This window comes from Pseudophryne corroboree, assembly GCF_028390025.1.
Source record: "Pseudophryne corroboree isolate aPseCor3 chromosome 3 unlocalized genomic scaffold, aPseCor3.hap2 SUPER_3_unloc_3, whole genome shotgun sequence".
Classification (NCBI taxonomy): domain Eukaryota; kingdom Metazoa; phylum Chordata; class Amphibia; order Anura; family Myobatrachidae; genus Pseudophryne; species Pseudophryne corroboree.
In genome coordinates this window covers 1,308,826-1,324,784 of record NW_026967519.1, presented here as the reverse complement: position 1 = coordinate 1,324,784, position 15,959 = coordinate 1,308,826, and the positions used below count along the sequence as shown (strand labels likewise).

The 15,959-nt window shown below is 48.3% G+C and overlaps 1 protein-coding gene across 8 annotated transcripts in view; it reads left to right on the top strand.

The window, feature by feature from the left end:
• Window positions 1-15,959, top strand: part of LOC134983950 (gastrula zinc finger protein XlCGF57.1-like) — a 340,397-nt gene that overhangs the window by 279,117 nt on the left and 45,321 nt on the right. For 2 of the 8 annotated variants that reach the window (XM_063949573.1, XM_063949574.1), the window contains exon 1: window positions 6,133-6,253. The exons of 5 other annotated variants lie outside the window; for them this stretch is intronic. The gene's annotated coding sequence lies outside the window, so the exon portion shown is untranslated. Of the gene's footprint in view, window positions 1-6,132; window positions 6,254-6,310; window positions 9,768-15,959 lie in introns of those variants that run through there. One more of the 8 variants, XM_063949575.1, reaches the window with a different exon arrangement.

The window sequence follows — 15,959 nt, the reverse complement described above, 5'->3', positions numbered from 1 at the left end:
ATACTGGGATTGGCTGCATAGTACATGGGGTGACATACATACATACTGGGATTGGCTGCATAGTACATGGGGTGACATACATACTGGGATTGGCTGCATAGCACATGGGGTGACATACATACTGGGATTGGCTGCATAGTACATGGGGTGACATACATACTGGGATTGGCTGCATAGTACATGGGGTGACATACATACTGGGATTGGCTGCATAGTACATGGGGTGACATACATACTGGGATTGGCTGCATAGTACATGGGGTGACATACATACTGGGATTGGTTGCATAGTACATGGGGTGACATACATACTGGGATTGGCTGCATAGTACATGGGGTGACATACATACTGGGATTGGCTGCATAGTACATGGGGTAACATACATACTGGGATTGGCTGCATAGTACATGGGGTAACATACATACAGGACATACATACAGGGACAGGCGCCATAGTGCATGGGGTAACATACATACAGGGACAGGCGGCATAGTACATGGGGTAACATACATACAGGGACAGGCGGCATAGTACATGGGGTAACATACATACAGGGACAGGCGGCATAGTACATGGGGTAACATACATACAGGGACAGGCGGCATAGTACATGGGGTAACATACATACAGGGACAGGAGGCATAGTACATGGGGTAACATACATACATACTGGGATTGGCTGCATAGTACATGGGGTGACATACATACTGGGATTGGCTGCATAGTACATGGGGTGACGTACATACATACTGGGATTGGCTGCATAGTACATGGGGTGACATACATACTGGGATTGGCTGCATAGTACATGGGGTGACATACATACTGGGATTGGCTGCATAGTACATGGGGTGACATACATACTGGGATTGGCTGCATAGTACATGGGGTGACATACATACTGGGATTGGCTGCATAGTACATGGGGTGACATACATACTGGGATTGGCTGCATAGTACATGGGGTGACATACATACTGGGATTGGCTGCATAGTACATGGGGTGACATACATACTGGGATTGGCTGCATAGTACATGGGGTAACATACATACAGGACATACATACAGGGACAGGCGCCATAGTGCATGGGGTAACATACATACAGGGACAGGCGGCATAGTACATGGGGTAACATACATACAGGGACAGGCGGCATAGTACATGGGGTAACATACATACAGGGACAGGCGGCATAGTACATGGGGTAACATATATACAGGGACAGGCGGCATAGTACATGGGGTAACATACATACATACTGGGATTGGCTGCATAGTACATGGGGTAACATATATACAGGAACAGGCGGCATAGTACATGGGGTAACATACATACAGGGACAGGCGGCATAGTACATGGGGTAACATATATACAGGGACAGGCGGCATAGTACATGGGGTAACATATATATAGGGACAGGCGGCATAGTCCATGGGGTAACATATATACAGGGACAGGCGGCATAGTCCATGGGGTAACATATATACAGGGACAGGCGGCATAGTACATGGGGTAACATACATACAGGGACAGGCGGCATAGTACATGGGGTAACATACATACAGGGACAGGCGGCATAGTACATGGGTAACATACATACAGGGACAGGCGGCGTAGTACATGGGGTAACATATATACAGGGACAGGCGGCATAGTACATGGGGTAACATACATACATAGTGGGATTGGCTGCATAGTACATGGGGTAACATATATACAGGGACAGGCGGCATAGTACATGGGGTAACATACATACAGGGACAGGCGGCATAGTACATGGGGTAACATATATACAGGGACAGGTGGCATAGTACATGGGGTAACATATATACAGGGACAGGCGGCATAGTCCATGGGGTAACATATATACATGGACAGGCGGCATAGTCCATGGGGTAACATATATACAGGGACATGCGGCATAGTACATGGGGTAACATACATACAGGGACAGGCGGCATAGTACATGGGGTAACATACATACAGGGACAGGCGGCATAGTACATGGGGTAACATACATACAGGGACAGGCGGCATAGTACATGGGGTAACATACAAACAGGGACAGGCGGCATAGTACATGGGGTAACATACATACATACTGGGATTGGCTGCATAGTACATGGGGTGACATACATACTGGGATTGGCTGCATAGTACATGGGGTGACATACATACATACTGGGATTGGCTGCATAGTACATGGGGTGACATACATACTGGGATTGGCTGCATAGTACATGGGGTGACATACATACTGGGATTGGCTGCATAGTACATGGGGTGACATACATACTGGGATTGGCTGCATAGTACATGGGGTGACATACATACTGGGATTGGCTGCATAGTACATGGGGTGACATACATACTGGGATTGGCTGCATAGTACATGGGGTAACATACATACAGGACATACATACAGGGACAGACGCCATAGTGCATGGGGTAACATACATACAGGGACAGGCGGCATAGTACATGGGGTAACATACATACAGGGACAGGCGGCATAGTACATGGGGTAACATACATACAGGGACAGGCGGCATAGTACATGGGGTAACATACATACAGGGACAGGCGGCATAGTACATGGGGTAACATACATACATACTGGGATTGGCTGCATAGTACATGGGGTGACATACATACTGGGATTGGCTGCATAGTACATGGGGTGACATACATACATACTGGGATTGGCTGCATAGTACATGGGGTGACATACATACTGGGATTGGCTGCATAGTACATGGGGTGACATACATACTGGGATTGGCTGCATAGTACATGGGGTGACATACATACTGGGATTGGCTGCATAGTACATGGGGTGACATACATACTGGGATTGGCTGCATAGTACATGGGGTGACATACATACTGGGATTGGCTGCATAGTACATGGGGTGACATACATATTGGGATTGGCTGCATAGTACATGGGGTGACATACATACTGGGATTGGCTGCATAGTACATGGGGTAACATACATACAGAACATACATACAGGGACAGGCGGCATAGTGCATGGGGTAACATACATACAGGGACAGGCGGCATAGTACATGGGGTAACATACATACAGGGACAGGCGGCATAGTACATGGGGTAACATACATACAGGGACAGGCGGCATAGTACATGGGGTAACATACATACAGGGACAGGCGGCATAGTACATGGGGTAACATACATACAGGGACAGGAGGCATAGTACATGGGGTAACATACATACATACTGGGATTGGCTGCATAGTACATGGGGTGACATACATACTGGGATTGGCTGCATAGTACATGGGGTGACATACATACATACTGTGATTGGCTGCATAGTACATGGGGTGAAATACATACTGGGATTGGCTGCATAGTACATGGGGTGACATACATACTGGGATTGGCTGCATAGTACATGGGGTGACATACATACTGGGATTGGCTGCATAGTACATGGGGTGACATACATACTGGGATTGGCTGCATAGTAAATGGGGTGACATACATACTGGGATTGGCTGCATAGTACATGGGGTGACATACATACTGGGATTGGCTGCATAGTACATGGGGTAACATACATACAGGACATACATACAGGGACAGGCGCCATAGTGCATGGGGTAACATACATACAGGGACAGGCGGCATAGTACATGAGGTAACATACATACAGGGACAGGCGGCATAGTACATGGGGTAACATACATACAGGGACAGGCGGCATAGTACATGGGGTAACATATATACAGGGACAGGCGGCATAGTACATGGGGTAACATACATACATACTGGGATTGGCTGCATATTACATGGGGTAACATATATACAGGGACAGGCGGCATAGTACATGGGGTAACATACATACAGGGACAGGCGGCATAGTACATGGGGTAACATATATACAGGGACAGGCGGCATAGTACATGGGGTAACATATATATAGGGACAGGCGGCATAGTCCATGGGGTAACATATATACAGGGACAGGCGGCATAGTCCATGGGGTAACATATATACAGGGACAGGCGGCATAGTACATGGGGTAACATACATACAGGGACAGAGGGCATAGTACATGGGGTAACATACATACAGGGACAGGCGGCATAGTACATGGGTAACATACATACAGGGACAGGCGGCGTAGTACATGGGGTAACATATATACAGGGACAGGCGGCATAGTACATGGGGTAACATACATACATACTGGGATTGGCTGCATAGTACATGGGGTAACATATATACAGGGACAGGCGGCATAGTACATGGGGTAACATATATACAGGGACAGGCGGCATAGTACATGGGGTAACATACATACAGGGACAGGCGGCATAGTACATGGGGTAACATATATACAGGTACAGGCGGCATAGTCCATGGGGTAACATATATACATGGACAGGCGGCATAGTCCATGGGGTAACATATATACAGGGACAGGCGGCATAGTACATGGGGTAACATACATACAGGGACAGGCGGCATAGTACATGGGGTAACATACATACAGGGACAGGCGGCATAGTACATGGGGTAACATACATACAGGGACAGGCGGCATAGTACATGGGGTAACAGGGACAGGCGGCATAGTACATGGGGTAACATACAAACAGGGACAGGCGGCATAGTACATGGGGTAACATACATACATACTGGGATTGGCTGCATAGTACATGGGGTGACATACATACTGGGATTGGCTGCATAGTACATGGGGTGACATACATACATACTGGGATTGGCTGCATAGTACATGGGGTGACATACATACTGGGATTGGCTGCATAGTACATGGGGTGACATACATACTGGGATTGGCTGCATAGTACATGGGGTGACATACATACTGGGATTGGCTGCATAGTACATGGGGTGACATACATACTGGGATTGGCTGCATAGTACATGGGGTGACATACATACTGGGATTGGCTGCATAGTACATGGGGTAACATACATACAGGACATACATACAGGGACAGACGCCATAGTGCATGGGGTAACATACATACAGGGACAGGCGGCATAGTACATGGGGTAACATACATACAGGGACAGGCGGCATAGTACATGGGGTAACATACATACAGGGACAGGCGGCATAGTACATGGGGTAACATACATACAGGGACAGGCGGCATAGTACATGGGGTAACATACATACATACTGGGATTGGCTGCATAGTACATGGGGTGACATACATACTGGGATTGGCTGCATAGTACATGGGGTGACATACATACATACTGGGATTGGCTGCATAGTACATGGGGTGACATACATACTGGGATTGGCTGCATAGTACATGGGGTGACATACATACTGGGATTGGCTGCATAGTACATGGGGTGACATACATACTGGGATTGGCTGCATAGTACATGGGGTGACATACATACTGGGATTGGCTGCATAGTACATGGGGTGACATACATACTGGGATTGGCTGCATAGTACATGGGGTGACATACATACTGGGATTGGCTGCATAGTACATGGGGTAACATACATACAGAACATACATACAGGGACAGGCGGCATAGTGCATGGGGTAACATACATACAGGACATACATACAGGGACAGGCGCCATAGTGCATGGGGTAACATACATACAGGGACAGGTGGCATGGCAGTGAGTGGGGTATGTGCTGTGTAACCAGTGAGAGGACGATGTAGAATGATGACATATATGGTGACAGCTCAGTGATAACTGTGTATAAAGCAGAAACATCTTATATCTGTGTCATGGGTCCTCAGACTACCAGGGGGTAGGAAGCCTGGCGCACTCTATCTGCTGAGGAACTACACATCCCAGCATGCTCTGCAGTTAGGGCATGCTGGGATATGTAGTCCCACTGCAGCTGGCGCAGAGGCGCAGGATATTCCTACCCCCGGGTCAGACAGACATTTAGCGCAACAGAAACATTATTACCCATCACCAGGAAGAGAGGATCATGGGTAATAGTAGCCAGACAGCGGAGACACAGCTCTGTTAGACGGCGCTGCCGGAAATTTTGGTCACGTAACGTCTTCTGTGCTGGCGCCATTTTGTCTAAGCCCGCTCATGTTTTAAAGAGAGGGATGGTCTTCAGGAAAATGTCCGGAGAAAGAGCGGGTTCTTCATTTTACATCGCTGCCTCTAGTCTTTAGATTAAATGAAGTCTGTTTCCAACTGCAGCCCAGAGAGACCCCCATTACCTGTAGTTGTTATTATCCCGTCATTTTCAGGTGCAGTATCACAGTGTCACTTGTGTGACCTGTTTGTGTATAGTGACCAGCGTGTTACAAGTGTGACCTGAGTATAGTGACCAGTGTGTTACATGTGTGACCTCTGTATAGAGATCAGTGTGCATTGTATCAGGTGTGTGATATCAGTGTGTGACCTGTGTATAGGGATCAGTGTGTATCAGGGGTGTGATATCAGTGTGTGACCTGTGTATAGGGATCATTGTGTATCAGGGGTGTGATATCGGTGTGTGACCTGTGTATAGGGATCAGTGTGTATCGGGTGTGATATCAGTGTGTGACCTGTGTATAGGGATCAGTGTGTATCAGCTGTGTGATATCAGTGTGTGACCTGTGTATAGGGATCAGTGTGTATCAGGGGTGTGATATCAGTGTGTGACCTGTGTATAGGGATCAGTGTGTATCAGGGGTGTGATATCAGCGTGTGACCTGTGTACATATGTATCAGGGGTGTGATATCAGTGTGTGACCTGTGTATAGGGATCAGTGTGTATCAGGGGTGTGATATCAGTGTATGACCTATGTATAGGGATCAGTGTGTATCGGGTGTGTGATATCAGTGTGTGACCTGTGTATAGGGATCAGTGTGATATCAGTGTGTGACCTGTGTATATGTATCAGGGGTGTGATATCAGTGTGTGACCAGTGTATAGGGATCAGTGTGTATCAGGGGTGTGATATCAGTGTGTGACCAGTGTATAGGGATCAGTGTGTATCAGGGGTGTGATATCAGTGTGTGACCTGTGTATAGGGATCAGTGTGTATCAGGGGTGTGATATCAGTGTGTGACCTGTGTATAGGGATCAGTGTGTATCAGGGGTGTGATATCAGTGTATGACCTGTGTATAGGGATCAGTGTGTATCGGGTGTGTGACATCAGTGTGTGACCTGTGTATAGGGATCAGTGTGTATCAGGGGTGTGAGATCAGTGTGTGACCTGTGTATAGGGATCAGTGTGTATCAGGGGTGTGAGATCAGTGTGTGACCTGTGTATAGGGATCAGTGTGTATCAGGGGTGTGATATCGGTGTGTGACCTGCGTATAGAGATCAGTGTGTATCAGAGGTGTGATATCAGTGTATGACCTGTGTATAGGGATCAGTGTGTATCGGGTGTGTGATATCAGTGTGTGACATGTGTATAGGGATCAGTGTGTATCAGGGGTGTGATATCAGTGTGTGACCTGTGTATAGGGATCAGTGTGTATCAGGGGTGTGATATCGGTGTGTGACCTGCGTATAGAGATCAGTGTGTATCAGGGGTGTGATATCAGCGTGTGACCTGTGTACATATGTATCAGGGGTGTGATATCAGTGTGGTGACCTGTGTATAGGGATCAGTGTGTATCAGCTGTGTGATATCAGTGTGTGACCTGTGTATAGGGATCAGTGTATATCAGGGGTGTGATATCAGTGTGTGACCTGTGTATAGGGATCAGTGTGATATCAGTGTGTGACCTGTGTATAGGGATCAGTGTGTATCAGGGGTGTGATATCGGTGTGTGACCTGCGTATAGAGATCAGTGTGTATCAGAGGTGTGATATCAGTGTGTGACCTGTGTATAGGGATCAGTGTGTATCAGGGGTGTGATATCAGCGTGTGACCTGTGTACATATGTATCAGGGGTGTGATATCAGTGTGTGACCTGTGTATAGGGATCAGTGTGTATCAGGGGTGTGATATCAGTGTGTGACCTGTGTATAGGGACCAGTGTGTATCAGGGGTGTGATATCAGTGTGTGACATGTGTATAGGGATCAGTGTGTATCAGGGGTGTGACCTGTGTATAGGGATCAGTGTGTATCAGGGGTGTGATATCAGTGTGTGACCTGTGTATAGGGATCAGTGTGTATCAGCTGTGTGATATCAGTGTGTGACCTGTGTATAGGGATCAGTGTGTATCAGGGGTGTGATATCAGTGTGTGACCTGTGTATAGGGATCAGTGTGTATCAGCTGTGTGATATCAGTGTGTGACCTGTGTATAGGGATCAGTGTGTATCAGGGGTGTGAGATCAGTGTGTGACCTGTGTATAGGGATCAGTGTGTATCAGGGGTGTGAGATCAGTGTGTGACCTGTGTATAGGGACCAGTGTGTATCAGGGGTGTGATATCAGTGTGTGACATGTGTATAGGGATCAGTGTGTATCAGGGGTGTGACCTGTGTATAGGGATCAGTGTGTATCAGGGGTGTGATATCAGTGTGTGACCTGTGTATAGGGATCAGTGTGTATCAGCTGTGTGATATCAGTGTGTGACCTGTGTATAGGGATCAGTGTGTATCAGGGGTGTGATATCAGTGTGTGACCTGTGTATAGGGATCAGTGTGTATCAGCTGTGTGATATCAGTGTGTGACCTGTGTATAGGGATCAGTGTGTATCAGGGGTGTGAGATCAGTGTGTGACCTGTGTATAGGGATCAGTGTGTATCAGGGGTGTGATATCAGTGTGTGACCTGTGTATAGGGATCAGTGTGTATCGGGTGTGTGATATCAGTGTGTGACCTGTGTATAGGGATCAGTGTGTATCAGCTGTGTGATATCAGTGTGTGACCAGTGTATAGGGATCAGTGTATATCAGGGGTGTGATATCAGTGTGTGACCTGTGTATAGGGATCAGTGTGTATCAGGGGTGTGATATCAGTGTGTGACCTGTGTATAGGGATCAGTGTGTATCAGGGGTGTGATATCAGTGTATGACCTGTGTATAGGGATCAGTGTGTATCGGGTGTGTGATATCAGTGTGTGACCTGTGTATAGGGATCAGTGTGTATCAGGGGTGTGAGATCAGTGTGTGACCTGTGTATAGGGATCAGTGTGTATCAGGGGTGTGAGATCAGTGTGTGACCTGTGTATAGGGATCAGTGTGTATCGGGTGTGTGATATCAGTGTGTGACCTGTGTATAGGGATCAGTGTGTATTGGGTGTGTGATATCAGTGTGTGACCTGTGTATAGGGATCAGTGTGTATCAGCTGTGATATCAGTGTGTGACCTGTGTATAGGGATCAGTGTATATCAGGGGTGTGATATCAGTGTGTGACCTGTGTATAGGGATCAGTGTGTGTATCAGGGGTGTGATATCAATGTGTGACCTATGGCACTATACAGGAGATATTACAGTACTATAGTGGGAGCATAAAAAGAAAAATACAGTATTCCAAAATACAGAACAATCCAGTATCCAGTAATGCTTCTGGTCCCAAGCATTTTGGATAAGGAACACACACATATAGTATACTCACGTATAGACTTCGCACAGCAGGCAATGGCAAAGAAAAAACAGTAATTTTATATCACCTTGACAAAGGGGCGCCACGGCCCCGAAACGTTGTAGGAGCCTGCTAGGATCATGCTGATTATGTTACGGTGTGTGGACCAGGGATCTTCAGTTGGTCTTTTTGACTGCGTTACCTGTTCCCACCAATCTCCATGCTATCACGGGTGATCCACCACAGCAAGAAGTCCCATGTTTTCCACTCTGTTGGTTGACACGCCATGCTGTGAGTTTCTATCTTTATTTGAACTGTTTTCACATCACCCTGCCTTTTCAACAACATTTAAGCAGAATTCCTCAGGGGATACTGGGAATCCATGTAGTACCATGGGGTATAGATGGATCCACTAGGAGCCATGGGCACTTTAAGAATTTGATAATGTGGGTTGGCTCCTCCCTCTATGCCCCTTGTACCAGACTCTGTGTAGAAAATGTGCCCGGCGGAGGCAGTCACGTCTCTGGAAGCACCTGCAGAGTTTTCTGCATTTATTTTATATGTTTGTTATTTTCAGACAGGACTGGATGGCACCAGCCTGCCTGCTTCGTGGGACTTGGGGGGGGATGGATGGAACGGCCCAACCTCTTGAAGGGTTAATGGTCCCGTTCCCTGTTGACAGGACACTAGCTCCTGAGGGAACTATTTGCAAGCCCCACCACGGCGAGCGTACATTCCCGCAGCACGCCGCCACCCCTAACAGAGTCAGAAGAAAGAAGAGTGGTGAGTACTAAGCCGGTTAGCGGGTCGCCGGCCATTATGGCAGCATGAGGGTACATGGGATGGCAGCATGAGACGCACGGCTTCCACATGGGATGGCTGGGTCTCTAGACTCTGTACACAGTGCAGGCGCACAGCTTCTGAGGGGGCGAACTGAGTCTCAGTACACTACATGTGTACACAGTACCCAGGCTGTCATTACAGACTTAAAAGGGGGCTGACTCCATTTTAGGCGCAAAATTACCTCAGCCTGTATAAAAAAAGAGCGGAAAGACCGCGTGCCATTGAAGGGGTGGGGCTTCACTATGACCAGATCCAGCAGCTCACCAGCGCCCTTTTCCCTCTGCAGCGGACACAGACGCTGACTGACAGGGACGTGCAGCTCCGCCGGAGAGACTCCAGATTACCTCAGCGGTACCAGGGGGTCATAGCAGGGGGGAGCCATTATTAGTGTACTGAGTCCCTAATCTAGGTACTTAGTCTGCGACTCGGCTAAGCTTGGCATTAGCAGTAAGGGCGCCGTGTGCTGGTTACATACTCTCTCTGTGTCTCACTGGAAGGGCTCTTGGTGGTTTAATTGTGCATTTAATCTTGTCCTGTGTGTGTATGCTGTCATTGTTACAGTATGTCAGGCAACGAGTGTGTTCCTCTTCTCCAGTGGGTTCACTACTGTGTACTCAGTGTAGTGTATCTTCCCAGGCTAGCGGGGCAGAGCCAGCATGGCTGGACTCCATTAAGGGAATTATTTCTAATATTTCTACTAAATTGTTTCGCAATGAGAAAAGACGCAATACTTAAGACAATCGATGACTGAGTTTATCAAGAGAGACTCCGTACCCAAACCACTGTCTCAGTCCTCTGCCATTTGTCCGCAAAAACGTGCTTTGGCCCATATCCTGCAGTCTGACTCTGATGATGAAGATCAGACATGGAGGAGGGGGAGGTGGACTCAGAGGTGGGGAAGGCTACTCTGTCACAGAGAATAGAGGCTCTCAGAGAAGTTCTGCATATCCCTGATAAGGTGACAGAGGAGACTGAGGAATCTTATTTTAATATGAAAAATAAATCCTCAGTAACTTTTCCTGTGTCAAGGGAACTAAATACCCTGTTTGAAGAACCGTAGGTTAATCCTGATAAGAAATGTAAAATCCCTAAAAGGTTGCTCTCCTCTTTTCCTTTTCCTCCTGAGGATAGGAAAAAATGGGAAAATCCACCGATAGTGGATGCATCAGTATCCAGGCTGTCGCGAAAAATTGTATTGCCTGTCCCGGGTGCAGGCTCCCTGAAAGACGCGGCTGATCGTAGAATTGAGACCACACTCAAATCCTTGTATACAGCTGCTGGGGTGGCCCAGAGATCCACTATAGCATGTGGGTGGATCACTAAAGCCATTGCCAAACGGTCGGGTAACCTAATTAAGGGGTTAGATACCTTGCCTCAAGGGGAGATTATTTTACTCCTGCAACATATACAGGACTCTGCGAACTTTATGGTGGAATCCATAAAAGAAATAAGCTTGCTTAATGCACGCACCACTGCTATCGCAGTGTCAGCACGGGCTTATGGCTACGCCAGTACTATGCTGACGCGGACTCCAGGAAAGGCGTGGAAGGCCTTCCCTTCACAGGAGAGGCCTTATTTGGAGATAAACTAGACAAAAGGATCTCCAAAGCTACTGGGGGTAAGTCCACATATCTTCCTTCTGCAGCTCCCCCAGCCAGGAAGTCTTACTCGGGTTCCAATTTACAGTCCTTTCGGATGGCCAAGTTTAGGGGCAAAACCAAAGGTTCTTCTACAGCCACCAGAGGCGCTAGAGGTAAACCATGCAAACCAGCAACTGACAGTTCTCAGGAACAGAGCTCAAGCTCTGCTTCCTCAAAGCCTTCAGCATGATGGTGGACTGCGATGCCTGAAAGACTGGCGAGTGGGAGCCCGACTAAGATTCTTCAGTCACATCTGGACAAGTTCGTGCCAGGATCCCTGGGTCATAGATCTTATTTCCCAGGGCTACAGACTGGAGTTCCAGGAGCTCCCACCTCACAGATCCTTCAAATCAGGCTCACCAGGTTCACAAGAGGTAAGTATAACTTTACAGGACGCCATTCAAAAACTGGTACAGACTCAGGTCATTGTTCCAGTTCCACCTCATCTGCAAAACAAGGGGTGTTATTCCAACTTGTTTGTTGTACCGAAACTGGATGGTTTGGTATGACCGATTTTGAACCTCAAATCGTTGAACCCGTACTTACGAGTGTTCAAATTCAAGATGGAGTCTCTGAGAGCGGTGATCTGCAGGTCTGGAGGAGGGGGAATTCCTGGTGTCTCTGGATATCAAGGATGCGTACCTTCACATTCTGATCTGGCCACCTCATCAGGCTTATCTACGGTTTGCATTGCAGGACTGTCACTACCAGTTCCAGGCCCTGCCATTTGGTCTCTCCACGGCACTGGGAGTGTTCACCAAAGTGATGGCAGAGATGATATTTCTACTCCGCAAACAGGGAGTGAACATAATTCCGTACCTGGATGATCTTCTGATGAAGGCACCGTCCAGGGAGCGGTTGTTGGACACCATTGGCCTCTCAACCAGACTACTCCTGGATCACGGATGGATTCTGATCTTACCAAAATCTCACCTGGAACCGATGCAGAGGCTTCCTTTCCTGGGAATGATACTCGACACAGAGTCTGAGAATGTTCCTTCCCTTGGAGAAGGCTATGGTAATCCAGTCGACGGTTCGGCCTGTCCTAAAGCCAACCCGGATCTCGGTGCATCTGTGCATTCGCCTTCTGGGGAAAATGGTGCCTCTTACGAGGCGCTTCAGTACGGAAGGTTTCATGCTTGGCCTTTCCAGCTGGATCTGTTGGACAAATGGTCCGGATCGCATCTTTACATGCACCAGAGGATCCATCTGTCGCCAAGAGCCAGGATCTCCCTTCTGTGGTGGCCACAGACTACTTGTCTCGTCGAGGGTCGGAGGTTCAGGATTCAGAATTGGATTCCGCTAACCAGACGCAAGCCTCAGAGGTTGGAGAGCAGTCACTCAGGGGGTGCAGTTTTAAGAAAGATGGTCAAGTCAGGAAGTCGTCCTTCCATTCAACATTCTGGAACTCGGGGCTGTATACAACGCCCTTCGGCAGGCCTCATATCTTCTTCAAGATCAGGCCATTCAGGTCCAGTCGGACAATGTGACTGCAGTGACCTACATAAACCGACAGTGTGGAACGAAAAGCAGAACAACAATGTCAGAGGTGTCAAGAATTATCCTCTGGGAGGAAAAACATGCCGTGGCATTGTCGGCGGTCTTCATTCCGGGAGTGGACAACTGGGAAGCAGACTTATTCAGCAGACATGACCTGACCTGCACCCGGGGGAGTGGGGCCTCCACCCGGATGTGTTCCGGTGGTTGACACGTCGGTGCGGATATCCACAGCTCGACATGATGGCCTTTCGACTCAACAAGAAGCTCAAGCAATATTGTTCCAGGTCGAGGGACACACAAGCAGTGGCGGTAGACACTCTGTCAACTCCGTGGGTCTACCAGCTGATGTACATGTTTCCTCCACTTCCTCTGATCCCAAGAATTCTAAAGAGAATAAAAAGGGAAAAGGTTCAAGCAATATTCATTGCGCTGGACTGGCCGCGAAGGGCTTGGTATGCGGATCTTTTCGAGATGCTGTTCGAAGATCAGTGGCCTCTACCTCTTCGCGAGGATCTTCTGCATCAGGGCCCGTTTGTCTATCAGGATTTACCGCAGGCTACGTTTAACGGCATGGAAGTTGAACGGCTGATACTAGCCAGGAGAGGGATTCCTGAAAAGGTCATCCCGACTATGATCCAAGCCTGGAAAGGGGTAACGTCTAAACATTACCACTGTATCTGGAAGAAGTATGTCTCTTGGTGTGAAAGCAGACAATATTCTGCGGTGGAGTTTCATCTGGGACGTCTCCTGCTTTTTCTGCAGTCGGTTGTGTAGTGTTCACTCTAGCAGTGAAAAGGGGCATGGCTCCGGACTCCGGGGGCATATGTGCGCGCGCGCCCGAAACGGGGGAGCGGCCACGCCTACGTAATTTTAGTGGGCGGTGCGGCTACTGTAGAGAGCGTCTGTGGCCGGCGACGTCACTTTTGGGGGCGTGCCCAGCACCTCCGTCGGTGCTGGGCTTCCCCCAGCTCTCACCCAATGCGTGAATGGATGCAATGCGCACGGCATCTTTACACGCTGGGAGGGCAGGAAGCGGGCGGCTGTTCTAGCAGGGTGCTACAAAAGGGGCAGGGCGAGTTTTGCCTGCTAAAAAATGGGCTGCGCCCTGCTAAAACAGCCTAGAGTGAACACTAGGTGTGGATGTGAGCCTACGTCTAGGCTCCATTAAAGTCCAGATTTCGGCCTTGTCTATTTACTTTCAGAAACAATTGACTTCTCTCCCTGAGGTCCAGACGTTCTTGAAGGGTGTTTTGCACATCTAACCTCCCTTTGTGCCTCCCACTGCATCTTGGGATCTCAATTTGGTTCTGCCCTTCCTACAATTGGACTGGTTTGATCCGTTACAGGAGGTGGATGTAAAGTACCTTATGTGGAAGACCGTCACACTGCTGGCATTGGCTTCAGCAAGACGTGTGTCTGAGCTGGCGGCATTGTCTTACAAGAGCCCCTACTTAATTTTCCATGAGGACAAAGCTGAGCTCAGGACTCGTCAGCAATTTCTTCCTAAGGAGGTGTCCGCATTTCACATCAACCAACCTATTGTGGTTCCAGTTGTTACGGACACCTCTGCTACTTCAAAGTCTTTGGATGTTGTGAGGGCTTTGAAGGAGTACGTAAAGAGGACAGCTCCTCACAGGACATCGTACTCGCTGTTCTTTCTTTATGTTCCAAATAAAATTGGGTGTCCTGCTTCAAAGCAGTCAATTGCACGCTGGATCAGGCTCACTATCCAGCATGCTTATTCCACGGCAAAATCTGTACAGGGCCACTCTACTAGGTCGGTGGGTTCTTATTGGGCGGCTGCCCGGGGTGTCTCGGCTTTACAGCTCTGCTGAGCAGCTACTTGGTCAGGTTCGAACACGTTTGTTAAGTTCTACAAGTTCGATACTTTGGCCTCTGAGGACCTTCAGTTTGGTCAGTCAGTTCTGCAGGAACCTCAGCACTCTCCCACCCGGTTTGGGAGCTTTGGTACTTCCCCATGGTACTAAAGGGATTCCTAGCATCCTCTAGGACAGGGCTGGCCAAACCAGTCCTTGAGATCTACCAACAGTACACATTTTCCAGACCACCTAGCTGGTGCACAGGTGTAGTCATTACTAATTAAGATGTGCTGCATTCATTCCTAACTGACAATTCTACAGATCTCCAGGAGGCCTAGAAAATATGAACTGTTGGTAGATCGGTAGGACCGGTTTGGACAGCCCTGCTCTAGGGCGTAAGAGAAAATAGGATTTTATTTACCTACCGGTAAATCCTTTTCTCGTAGTCTGTAGGGGATACTGGGCGCCCGCCCAGTGCTTCGTGTTTCCTGCACTGTTACTCGGTTAAGTATTCTGTTTGGTTCAGCTGTTGCTGTTCAAGTTTGGTTAGCTTGGCTTTCCTCTTGTTTGTGTGTGCTGGTTCATAATCTCACCACTTTCCTTATCTATCCTCTCAAAGTATGTCCGTCTCCTCGGGCACAGTTTCCTAGACTGAGTCTGGTAGGAGGGGCATAGAGGGA